Here is a 13,840-nt window from a genome sequence, read left to right on the forward strand (position 1 = left end):
AAGAACAGAATAATTATAGTGACCTAATCTACCTAGATGGTGTTATGACATCCATTCTACCTATAAAATTCTAGCATTCAAAAAGTTTCTATTCAAGTACTTGCCTTCATTTCTGCCTACTAAAATAATTGTTTTACTATCATGATAGCCAAAGTAATTAATTGTTTCAGCTTCTTTTTTCCTGTATTCATTTAAAATAATTGTCACTTACAGAAATAAAGCTCTTATGGGAAAAATTATTCTGAGCAGCATTCAAGTATTCAGCATCAGAATGTAGTATGGTCTGACACTGTTGCTACCCAGGAGTCTACCAGCAAACTTTACCCCAGTGCACTATATACTTCCCTGCAAAGCTGATTATAGGTTTATGTGGTAAGTGCTCGATATTGACTGGTACAGGAACTCTCCAGAATTACTCATTATCTTCATTTTCCAATGAATTCTTTCTTTCCCTGGTTGATGTGTGAAGCTAGGCTTCTAAGGACTTCTTCGGTGTACTTATTAAGAACATCTGTAAAGAGCATCAGAATGAAGTGTTGAATTTCACCCATTTGGATTTCATTAAAGTGTCTATAGTTGTCAAGCATTTAGAAAGTCAAGACACTAAGAGTTTGGGGTTTGACCCAAAGGAAATTGGTCCTCATTTTAAGGCTAAACAGGAGGGATAACTGAGCCAAAGTTTTTTAGGGAGATTTAAAAAAAATCATTCCTTTTAGATACATGCCCCTAAAGAATGGAAGCTTAAACAGTCATGCTTTCTACTAGCAAGTTTTCCATCTTGCCAAAGCAAAGTGTAGTTTTATTGTAGAGGTTCTTAAGCCAGAGTTCATGGACTCCTAGTGGGTCTACAGGCAGACCTCAGAGAGCCCCTAAACTCTGTGAAATTGTAAACAAAATTTCATGTGCACATACACGTGTATTTTTTTCTGGGAAGAAAATTTCATCAAATTTTCAGAAACATCTGTAATTCAAAAAAGGTTAAGAAGTGTTGGTTTATTTTCTTATGTATTTAGATATCTTAAAATTTTCAAAGTATCTGAATGAGCAAAGTTTTTAATTTCTCCTTTTACTAAGAGTACAGAATATGCTAATAAGGTAAACTAATTTTTAAATATTAATCAATGACCAGAATTTTGGTAACTTGTGAAATCTCAATTATGGCTAAATTCACCTACATGTATATTCTGATTCAACCAAGTATGACAAAGGTAACATGACTATTTGGAATAAATGACATAAAAAGAGTAATTTGGTTGAAAAGTGAAAATATGTTGTATTGGCAGAACAAATTAGTGAAATAAAGCAGCTTGAAAAAAATTCCATTATTTTTAGTAGTAGTAATAATAAAAGTATTCGTTTGGTTACTTAATTAATTGTGATCTGATTATGGTAAAGTGGCATAAATTAATTTATATGGTGACTCAAATCCACTTTGAATAAAAACAGCAATTTCATTTTATAAAGAACACCAAGTGAAATAAATTCTGATGTGAAAAACCCAGTGGGAATTTCTCAGTTTTGTAACATTTCAAATGAATACCAAATAATCTGATCATTATTACACTAATTCTACCTGCATTTATATTTGGAACAGTTGGCAAAATTTAAGAGATCATATTTTTAAGTTCAAATACAATACATTATTTATCCTTTTCATGTGATTTTTAAAAAGTGTTGTTTTAACTGGATCCTGTAATTCGGTGTGGCTTTTTTTTTTTTTAAATATATTTTATTGATTTTTTACAGAGAGGAAGAGAGAGGGATAGAAAGTTAGAAACATTGATGAGAGAGAGACATTGATCAGCTGCCTCCTGCACACCCCCTACTGGGAATGTGCCCGCAACCCAGGTACATGCCCTTGACAGGAATCGAACCTGGGGCCTTTCAGTCCGCAGGCCGACGCTCTATCCACTGAGCCAAACCAGTTAGGGCATCGGTGTGGCTTTTAAAAGTCCATTATTTAGTACACTTGAAATAACATTTCTTCAACCTTGTTTTCTTGGTGAATCACCCACTTTAGACTGGAATCAAAACACAGAATGCAGAAGCACAGCGTGAGTCTTTGATTAATAAGCTATCTGCCACTTTTTGCTTTATATCACAAGAATACATACAAGTTATTTTTTCCCTTGACGTAAACTTCAGACACCAGTCCATTTTGATTTGTCTTCGCTCCTTGTGTAGCAAGCCTTCTTGGGCCACCTTCTTGAATTACCTGTCCTCTCAGACCGTTCTTTAGCTTATTATACGTTTGTGAACCTGGCTTGTTTCCAAATTAACTTGGCTTTCCCATCCTCTCTCAAAAGTCCTGATCAGCCCTGTTGATACTGACCAAACCAAATTTAATTTCCAGTCTTCATACTACCTTGTCCCCCTGAACCCCCTTGGTATAGAATACTGTATATCATTAAGCTTTCTTTTCTCGTGTTATTTTTCAGATGCCTTGATTCACTCCTCTTATCTTTCCCTCTAACTTTGCCTCAAAATATTTTCTTCCTTTTGCTATCTCTTAAAAACATACTTAAATTTAAATATTAGTGAAACATGGATTCCTTAAGAGTTGCTTATTTGTTTTAAAGTTAAGGTTTCTTTCTGTTTTTCAGCTTCAAGTTTCTCTCTCACTATTTAAATGAGGTTAAGAATCAGTAATGGTTGCCCTAGTGATTTTGGCTCAGTGGATGGAGAGTCAGCCTGTGGACTGAAGGGTTCTGGGTTTGATTCTGGTCAAGGGAACATGCCCGGGTTGCAGGAGGCAGCCGATTGATGATTCTCTCTCATCATTGTTGTTTCTCTCTCTCTCCCTCTCCCTTCCTCCCTCTGAAATCAATAAAAGTATATTAAAAAAAGAATCAGTAATGGTTGTAGTATATGAATTATATCTCAATAAAGCATTTATGGAAACAAAACAGTGAAGTAGGGGAAAAAAGAGTAAAGGAATTTATGTGAAAGTGTTTGGAAAGATATAATCTGCAATAGGGACCCTATATATTTATCATTATTATAATTACTCCTACATGCACTATTTGACTTTACAAATTCTCTGAAACCTTTTTATAAACTAACTAGAGGCTTGATGCATGAAATTTGTGCAAGAGTAGGCCTTCCTTCCCCCGGCTGCTGGCACCGGCTTCCCTCTGGCACCCGGGACCCAGGTTTCCCTCACAGCCCTGGATTAGTCTGGAAGGTCATCTGGAAGGACATCTGGTCTAATTAGCATATTATGCTTTTATTATTACAGATAATTTAAACTTCTCTGCTAACTCACGGTTGTAGAACTATTTATCCAAATATAAATAATGTCAAAGCTTTTAGCAGGTATATAACAGGTGTCCAATAAATGTTAAAAAATAAAGAAGTTAAAGTACAATTGATAGAGTCAAGTCATATCCATTACTATAGGATTAAAATACTAGAAGAATTTAACCTTTGCCTAAAATGATAGGAGCCAACCTAAAGTTTTTTTTAAAATCTTATTATTTGATGTTAGAAATAATATATGCTATTATACAATATCAGGTTAAAATTTATTTTTAGGCCTTTCTTAGAAGACTATTATTTTTTTAAATATATTTTATTGATTTTTTACAGAGAGGAAGGGAGAGGGAGAGAGTCAGAAACATTGATGAGAGAGAAACATCAATCAGCTGCTTCCTGCACATCCCCTACTGGGGATGTGCCCGCAACCAAGGTATATGCCCTTGCCTGGAATCGAACCTGGGACCCTTGAGTCCGCAGGCCGACGCTCTATCCACTGAGCCAAACCGGTCAGGGGTAGAGGACTATTATTAAATGGCATTTGAAAAATGATCTTGTAGACTAATATGTTTATTCTCATTCAACTTTCTTCACATTATGGGGACCTCACAGTTTTGGTGACCAAAGAATATTTATTCCAACATGGTTCTTTTTTTTGGAAACAGAGAGCAGCTTTTTTATTTTGTAAAATATGCAACAATGACTGTGGAGTTCAAGATATTTTTGTTGCTCAGGAGGTGTTTCTCCCCCCCCCCCTCGCCCATGTCAACTATACCTCCCTCTCAGTTTCTCAGAACCAATGAAGAAAGAAATATTATTTATCCAAGAAGATGAGAACTAGAGCTGATGGGATACTGGTTTGCTAGGCAGGGCAGTTAGCATATTTTCGAAGTTATGATCTTTATTATGTTCTCAGAATAGTAATGTCTTTGGATTGGAAGGAACTTTAAAAAATGTCTTTGTCCATCACTTAAATTGTATTACTAACAGGAAGAACAGTCACTATTTTGTAAAGCCTCACGTTCCGTTGTTAGAAAACTCTGTTAGAAAAGTCTTACGTTCAATCAAAATCCACCTTGTTGCCCCTTCCAATGATTGGTCCCAGTGCTGGCCTCTGCTTTCTCTAAGTTGTAAACTTGGGAGAGGGGAGAATTCTTCTTATAGAAAGAGATAAGATGTTTGAGTTGAACTTTGTAAAATGTTTAGAATTGTTAGGGAATGTTGTCACTACATCATCAGGTCTTCAGAATAATACATTGCTTATTCTAGACCAGCAAATTTTCATCTCTCAATTCAAATAGGCCAGTAAATGTTGCAAATGTTTAGTCTTCCTAGGAGATCTGCCAACAATTATCAATGGATCACTGTTAGTACACCTTATGGAAGGAGGGAGAAGAACTAGAAGCTTCATAGTTTTATTTCATGCTCTGGTGAGATGGTAGGAAGGAGGATCAACTGGTTAGAGCTCAATCCCTAACCCAGATTAACTGAATGATCCCAGCGTTGAGCCCATAGGTTGTCAAGAGCACTTGTATCACACTGATTTGCCTAATAATTAATCTGTTTGCAACATCCTCCACATTTAATGAGGAGATTCTATTGTTCTCCTCTTGCAAGTTCTAACATGCTCTATTCCTATCTTGATTTAAAAGGGTCTGAATTGCATGATAGTGTGTCAAGCTGCCAAAGGCCACAGCTTCTTCATAAAAAAAAAAAAAAAAAAGGAGGGAGATTATTATAGATCAGGCATCAGGACTCTTATAGTCTACACCTGGCTGGCCCAGGTTTGGCTTTTCTCTTCATCTATTTATTCATCCAAATAATAACTTCAAAAAAGTAAGGAAAAAAATGAGTCACCCTGGTACCAAGCCTGAGATAATGTATATCAGCTTTGATCACATGCTCTGGGGTTTGGAAAAATGAATTATTATATACCGGGTGTCATCTTCAATTCTTCCCTGGAAACACTTTTCTTAAATGTTGCTTTTGATCATATTTTTTTAAGATGTAATTAAGGATTCCTTTTCCCTAGTCATGTTTTCTCTCTTGAGCTAAAACCTTATGGAAACAATCCAATGGAATTATATAGCTATGGTTCCACTCACAGGAGCTCTTGGTAATGATTAAGGTTGCCTGGACAAAAGAATATGGAATGGGTGTCTGCCTTGTGGGTGTGTCATGGGGGGTTGTCCTTTTTATCTCTCTATAATCTAATGTCCTATGAGGAACCCTATGGCATATCTGAAACCAAGAGATTCCTATGATTGAATTTATATTTTTTCCAATAATTCTCATTCACTTGATAACCATCCAAATATTTGAGTATCAGTATGTTAGGCAGTGTATTAATCTAGCATGAGAGACAAATAAAGACAAAGAAAAACATGAATAAAAAATAAAAAATTTATTATCCATGTATGTGTTGGCTTTTACGATAGCATGTAGAAGGTTCCCTTGTCAATGAGGGCGGAAGATTTACTGGAGGAGGTGAATGTGATTTCAATGATGAGAGAGCATTGAAATTACTTTCCCCAGTGGAAGTATGTTATCCCAGTACTGATCAGATTGTAATGACAAATATAAGTTTTCTTTAAAGCCTAATCCATGACAAAAGTCTTTCAGACTCTGAGACAAAAAGGATTTTGTAGTCAAATACATCTGAAACTTCACAATACATGTCAACAGTTAATGTGTCTGAGAAACACAGAGGTAAAGACACCTGGTTAACAAAGAATAACCCAACATTTCCCATACTGCCATAACCATAACTCTCCTCTTTCTTGGCGGGGGGGGGGGGGGGTGGGAGACCCATTGCCTTCCTGACAGACTCCACTAAAATTCTTCACCTAAAGAGGATAATTTCCCATGAAAAACGGGTGCTGTGGGTCAGTGAAATACATTTCAGCTTTTCTGTTTCACAGTTACCTATTACCATAAAAATGATTAATGAGGATGGCTTTTAGAATGGGCAAACTGGGCCACAGACTTGGAGTCTACTGCTTTCTGAGGCTGTGTGCCTACCCCTCAAAAATTCGGCATAGGATCCTCACCTTGGAGGTAAACAGCCCGGAGCCCTAGGGCAGAATATGTCTCTACATTCCTTGAAACAAGTGTGAAGAAACAAATGAAAGAACTGCCATTATGGATTGTACTAAAGCCATGATCAAAAGTCCCTATACTTTGACATACCTAACCATATTACAGGATTAAAAACACATGAGTGAACACTAACCAATAATTTATTCATTTCTATATCTTCTACATCTTTTAATTTTGAAAACATAAAATTGTGGTTCTTTCTCAATTACACTGACAAAATTATTTCTCTTATTTTCAGTCTGGTAGGTCCCGTTTTCTATGTCTTTTTGGACTACAGTCAGTTTCTGGCTTTATCCACACTCATTTTTCAGAGTGACTTTTGAGTAGAAGAAGACCTAAGGGTCATTAAAGATTAAGAGTTGATACAAGAAGTCACATCTTTTTCTAGGAATAATGAAAAGTGTGCAACCCCTATATGAATGTTGGGCTTTGTTGTGTTCTAATAAGACTACTGTTGAGGCCATAGTGTAAATCACACTCCTAGAGGTAGACAGGACTGTCTCTGAAGAAAGTGGGTATCCCCTGTATCAACAATCTGGAAGGGGCAGTTCCTCGGAAGGATTAACAGGATCTTGGAAGATGAGTCTTGGGTTTGAGTGAGAACTCCCGACTCCCAGTGGGATCACACCTTTGCTGGACTTTAAAGTATACAGACTGAAGATGCATCCTCATGATATCAGAAAGATGGCTTATTCAGGGTCTAAGCAGGAAAGTGGTACCCCTGTTGGGATACTAAAAACAAGTGATACACTTTCAGATGATCTAGCTTTATGTTGCTCTTTGGGTTCATTCCTATTTGGCTATGCCCAAGGATTCAATAAAATAATGTATATAAAGACCCAGGCCATTGACTAGAAGATAACAGGTATCCCCCAAATGGTGCCCAGACTTATGTTTTCCTTCTGCCTTTCTGGCCATTCCTTCTTAATGTCCTTCAAAGCTATTCTCTTACTCTATGTTCCCTAATTTTTTTCTTTAACCAAATACTCTCCTTGAATGATCCAACAAACTGAGAGCTTCAACTACTATTTTTATGCTGGTGATTTCTAAATCTTTTCCTTCAGCCCAGGTCACTGCTGAACCTCAGACCCAGGTAGCCATTCATCTGACATATCCACCTGGATGTCTCACAGACACATTAAACTCAACATGTCACAAAATGAACACATCAACTTTGTGTTCCAACCCTGGCCTCTCCCTCGGTAAGTGGCATCATCAAATGTCCAGATACTTAAGCTGGAAGCCTGGGAATCTTCCTCTGTCTCAGCTCCCCACTCTCACTCATCTGTCACACTTAATTAGTCACCAGGTTTTCTCAAGTCTCTTTTCCTATTATCTCTTGTATCAGTCCCTCCCTCTCTCCCCAACCTCCCTCAATATCACTACTACAGCCACTATCATTGCCTAAATTCAGACTCTCATCACTTCTATCAGTCATTACTGTAATAGTCTCCTAACTGGTTTTCCGACTATCTGTCCAACCTTCCTTTGTGTCCTTAACATTATTGTAAAATGATCTTTCTAAAAAAAACAAATTGTATCATTCATTTCCCACTTAAAATGTTTCAAGAGCTTCCCATAGCTTTCGGGAAAAAGTTCAAATTCAGTATACCAGGTCGTTCAAAATACAGCCTCTTCCTACTTCTTTAGTTGTATTCCCTTAATTTTAATTTTTACCATTTGTTTCTGCTTTGAGGGATTACTTGAACTTTTCTAAAGGAAGCGATCTCTAGCCTTGGGCCTTCAGGTGTGTCCTTTGGATACCCATTGATGCCCCCACCCTCTTCCCCAACTGCCCCCTTTCAACTTTTTCCTGAAAGCTCAGCGGAAGGGGCACTCCTCTGGAGAGCTTGTCCTTTTTCTCTGGATCTTGACTCTAGTGTTTCTTCTTAATATTCCCATGACACCCAAATATTGCTATGTAACAGCAATTTACTTCTAACTATCTCACTAGTCTCTAAACTGGACCCAAAGTTTGCTCAATATAGCATCCTTAGTACCTAATCCCTAGAGCCTAACTCATAACAGATGCAGACTGTTGGTTCATGGAGAAGTGAACTCAGGAAGAGTTAACTCTTGGCTATATTGCATGTAAACCTAAGAAGCGAAAGGGAAGACAGGGCTTTGAGTTAAGGAGGCATATTGCTGGAGATCCCTTAAATCTTCCCCCCGCCCCCCAGTCCTTTCTTCTCCATTTTACTTATGGCTAGGTTCTGCCACTCCCCCTAAGAACAATAAGATACACAGCTTTAAGACGCACTTGATGGAACAAGCAATTAAGACCCAGAGTATTCCATTTGGCAGAGAGATAGAGTGATTGGGACCTACCAAGCCAATACATACCCTAACCTGTACAAACTTGAACTTCATCGCTCCTTTGTAAACCTGAACCAGAGGCTGGGCACTAAAGGGCTCTGTTCGGTTTTATTTTCACTTGGGGAAATTGGATACTTAAAAAAAAATACATTAATTGATCTTTCCACTTTCTCCATTAAATTCAGACTTCTCTGAGTACTTTCTCCTGACTTTAAATGGTAAACTGTTTCTCACTTCTCTGAATGTAGCAGAGATTAAAAGGGTTAAAAAGAAAAGCAAAAGCAACTAATTCGAAAGCTAATTGACATTTTAAAAAGCCCCTGTGGGGGAGAGTCTCTGAGTTGGAAAGGGATGACCATAGGAATGATACAGCTCACCCAACAACATTATTTAGTGAATGATGAAGGGAAAGTGGGACTTAGTGACTTGCCCATAGCCACGTAACCAGCGGAGAGCAGGAGTTGTATGGTGGCCCTCAGGCCCCCAAAATTGCAGTCTTGGCAATCTCTTTTTTCTTGAAGACTCTCTACTTGTGCCCACTGCGAATATATTTGTTTATGCAAGTCCAGGCAATCAGCAAAAACATATTTATTACATATGCTATATTTATATCATTTCTATAAAGCACGTAAGGTTAACGCACTGAGCAGAAGGAAGCCACGCAGCCAACGCGCCGGGCTCAGCCGTGGCCCTCCCTATGTTGTCTCTGGGAGAGTAATAAAGGGTACCAAAGGGACCCCAGGCTCGCGCTCACCAGGAGCCTCCGCTAGACAGAGCCACTGCTCCTCTCCAGCCTTGCTCCCAAGAACAAACTGCCGCGCAGAGGGAAAGCCAGGGCCGCGGCTGCGGGCTCAGCCGAACGGTCTGAGAGCAGCCTGGAGGCGCACCCTTCCCGGGTCCCCGCGCGAGGCACCTTCCAGGAGCTGGTCAGAAGCGAGAGTCTTCGCCAGCTCTCAGCTTCGGGGCCACAGCTCGGGAGCCGCAGCTTCGGGGCTCGGGCTGGGGCTCTGGACCCCGGTCTCCCTGGGGAGCGCGGCCTGCTCCGGTGGGACATTTCCAAGCCTGGCCCCTGGCCCCAGGCTCTGAGGCCTCTGCGCGCCCTGAGAACAGGCGGCCCCAGCCCCGGCTTTGAATCTCCAGAGCCGGGGCAGCACCCAGGCCAGAGCGATGGAGCGAATGGCCTGGTCAGATACGCAGCCAGTGCAGACCTCTCCGGTTTCACCGGGGGCGAACTTGACCCAGAGAGGCAACCTCCAGCGCGTGGAGCTCCATTTCCTTCCCCTTTTCGGTATGTAGACATCGCGCTGGGATACCAGAAACCGTATGAAGTACTGTAGGTAAAAAAGATGGAATCAGCTTCATGTCCGGGGGCAGTGTTTCCGGATAAACTAAGAAACCATGAGGTTATAAGGTGGTGAGTGCTCAAATAGACCCAAGTACAAACAGGTGTGGGGGCGCAGGCGGGGGACACAGGCCAGAGGGGAGTCGAGAGCCAGAGGGGAAAGGGGGAGAGGGAGGTGAGCGAAGGCGAGGGGAGAGTGGGGGTGAGAGGGAGAGGGGGTGGGGGTTTGGGGACTGACGGGAGAGGGAGGGAGAGGTGGGGGGAACCCGGCAGAGTGGTGGGGGAGGGTGCGGAGAGCAGATCCTAGGCTGGTGGGGGGAGGTAGGGATGAGAAGGGCCGGGAGAGGCCTAGTTTGGGGCCGGGAGACCACTCCTCATCGCCCTCTTCCATTAGGAAAGTCTCTCGAGCCCCCACATACGCTCCCGGGAAGCCTCCCAGCCTCGCTCGCCAAGCGCCTCCTGGCACAGCGAACCCCGCTGGCACCGCGGCCTCCGAGAACAGCGGTGCGCACAACCGCACGGTGCCCACCGCCGCCGAGCCTGGGCCGACAGCTTCCTGCAGGAAGGGGCGAGCAGGCGGCCTCCTCGACGGCCTGGTGCCCGCAGACGCCGGGGACGCCGGGCGTCTGGGCCCCGGCCCAGCCCGGCCGGCGGAAAAGGGGGTCCTGCGGCGACGCTGGGCGCAGGCTCCAGGCTCGAGCCACGCTGGCTGGCGGCGGACGTGCGGGCGGGCGGGCGACGGCCCAGGCTGCTTTCTCCGCAGTGAGCACGCCTTTGAGCTCCTTTACTCCTTGGTAGGCTCATTGGGGAATCAAGATGGAACAGCACCGCCTGCCCCGGCAGAGGCCGCGGAACGCAGAGGAGGTGAGCCCCGGACAGGGATACCGACTGCCCGGGCGGCTCGGGGCCACGCGGGAAGCAGGTGTGGCGCGGGGCTGGGGCGGGGGCAGCATCCCTCCCTCGGCCCTCGCCGCGCGCAGGAGGGAGGGCGCGGCGCGTCCAGGCCGGGTCGCCGAGCTGGGGAGCGGGGCCTTTGGGGACCCACTCGGGCGTCCAGCCCGCGGAGCGCACTCGGCGAGGCGCGCGGTGAAGACCCGGCCCCGCGCGCCTGAGCCTCTGGCCTGACGTCGGTGGGCGCAGTTAGGGCCACGCCCAGGCCGCTGGGTCCTGCCTCCTCGCCGGGACCCAGCAGAGGCCGGTCGGGGAGCCTGCTCCTTCTCCAGGGGGAGCGGGCCGCCCGGCCCTCCGTCTGGCGCTGGCTCCCGGCACTGGGCGGCCGGCGCCGAGGCCGCTCGTGCTTTCCCGCCAGCCTTCCGCGCGGAGGGAGCCGGCTCCGAGTGCCCCGCTGCCCCGAGCGTCCCCAGGAGGGCAGCGTCGGGGCCGGCGGCTCAGCCAGGGAGGCCGCGCTTTTCCGCGCCCTCCACCCCGCCGCGAGCCGCGGCCCCAGGACCAGCAGGAGGCGCTGTGTGGACGAATTAAAAAAGTAACAAGATTTCAGGGGTGGCCTTATTGCATCCCAGGACAGGTCTCCTTTGGTTGAGTGACATGATTTAGATACCCTTCACCTCCGCCCTCTCTTCTTTAAAAGGGGTGTGTGCGTTGTAGTCAGAAGTATGAAATGTCAACAAAAGGGGTTGAGAAGTAGCAAGTCTTATAATTTCAGAGTTGCTGACCATTTTTAAAGGAACATGTAAGGCAGAAATTCTAATTCTTGACTATCTATAAAGGGCTTGCCTATTCCTGCCACTTATTAAAGATCCTAAGGATCTAATTTTATATGACATACCCATTCATAGGGTTTGGTTCAAATTCTTTTTATTGAAATAAAGGTTTATATAAGACTATTTCTGCTTACTGCATTCTGGAAAATCACATAGTAACAGGAACAAGAAGTAATTCCAATATAATTGTAAAAATATTTTTGTGACGGCCTTTATCAAGCTATAAAAATCCCATTATTTGCTAATATATGGTGTCCTGTGAATCATTGGTGAATCCGCTGAAGCACTTTATGGAAAAATTAAACATATTATTGAATTTATTGTCATTCTTTTAAAATATATATATTTATTGATTTCAGAGAGGAGGAGAGAGATAGAAACATCAATGATGCAAGAGAATCATTGATCAGCTGCTTTCTGCACAAGCCCCAGAGCCCATAACCCAGGCATGTTCCCTTGACTGGACTCAAACTCGGGACCCTACAGTCCACAGGCCGATGCTCTCCATTGAGCCAAACCAGCCAGAGCTTTATTGTCATTCTTAAGTGTAGGAACAAATCATACCAGTGAGTAATCTGAAAACTCTGATCACCAATAAAGGGAAATCTCTGAACCCATCCTATGGCCATGTTAGACTCTTGAGTTCTAGCGGAATGAAGGGATTAGGAATGAAGGGATGACATGACTGTGCCTCCATCTCTGTATTCTCAGCCTCCAGGAGATTGGCCTCCTGGTGGAAGCTGGCATGCTAGGGCTTTGGTTTTCTAAAGTGATTGATGCCATTTTGGAAATTATTCAGTAGTAATTATAAAAGCAACATGTTAAAATACATGGACTATAAAGAGACAGTTTATTCTGTTCATGATTTGTCAATGGAAGAACTGCTTATCAAACAAAACTTAAAGAAAGACTATCATTTGTTTTATGGTAGTGTTATTTGGAAGTGATGCCATTCTAGCTAACAAATAACTATATGAGGAGCTAGAAATATTAAACTTAAGATCTGCAGTTTTGGGGAAAAGGAAGAGTTTATGGTCTAGACAGATGCCAGTTCTACCAGGCTAGACAGTCCTTCACAGCTTTGCTCAAACACAATGCTTTAATCTGATGTGCAAGTTTCTGATAATGCGATTCTACTTCTTTGAGCAGGTTAACCCCAAAATAGGTATAAAGTAAACCCTGGTTAAATAGAATAATTCTTTTTATTTGGTAAGGAATAGGTTAGATAGGTAGGCAGTAAAATTACATAGGAAGTTAAATATATAATAATCACATTAGCTTACCTTCGTGTAGCATTTTGTAATTTATAAAGTACTTTAAGATACATTTATCTCATTTAATTCTCACAATAAACTGTTGGTTTTAGAATTGGGGAAACAGGCTCACAATGGTGACCTCAAGTTTACGTAGCTAGTTTGTGACAGAGTTAGGACTTAAATCCCAGATATGGATAAATGTTTTTTTTTTCTTTTTTTAAAAAAAACATATTTACTTTTTAAATGGTACACTTTAAACATGTGTTTTTAAACTTTATAATCAATGTTTCTTTCAAATTACTCAATCTAGATTATTGGATGATCCATTTTACTTCAGGAAAGACAACACAGAGATGTAATTGAAATGTAGCAAAAATTCAGATTCAAACAGTTGGGTTAACCAACCTATAAATACCCTCTACATTAAATAGGCACAATTCTGTAATACCCCTTCGAGTATTTTCATGTTTTGTTGGTTTATATACGTTGGAGCATTATTGTTATTATTATTTGGAATATCTGATTCATGAGTGTAGAAAATATGTTTATCCATCTTGTTAATAGATGTATATATCCTCCGTACTTTACCTGTGCTTGAACTTTAGTGGGTATATTAAATACGTGGTAAATGAATGATGCTCATACCCTCCTTCACTTCATTTTTGGAAATTCTACCCGTTCCTTCAAAGCCTGCCTCTGAGGCTACATCCTCTGTGAAGTTCTTCTCTGATCTCTCCCACCTTTAAATGTTTGGGATGCTCTCATTTACAGCATTCATCTATTCCACTTGCTTTCTATTTGTGTACATGTTCTATCTTGCCTCCTATACAGTAGACTTCTGTGCTAAAGAC

This window comes from Plecotus auritus (genome assembly GCF_963455305.1).
Source record: "Plecotus auritus genome assembly, chromosome: 11".
Lineage (NCBI taxonomy): Eukaryota > Metazoa > Chordata > Mammalia > Chiroptera > Vespertilionidae > Plecotus > Plecotus auritus.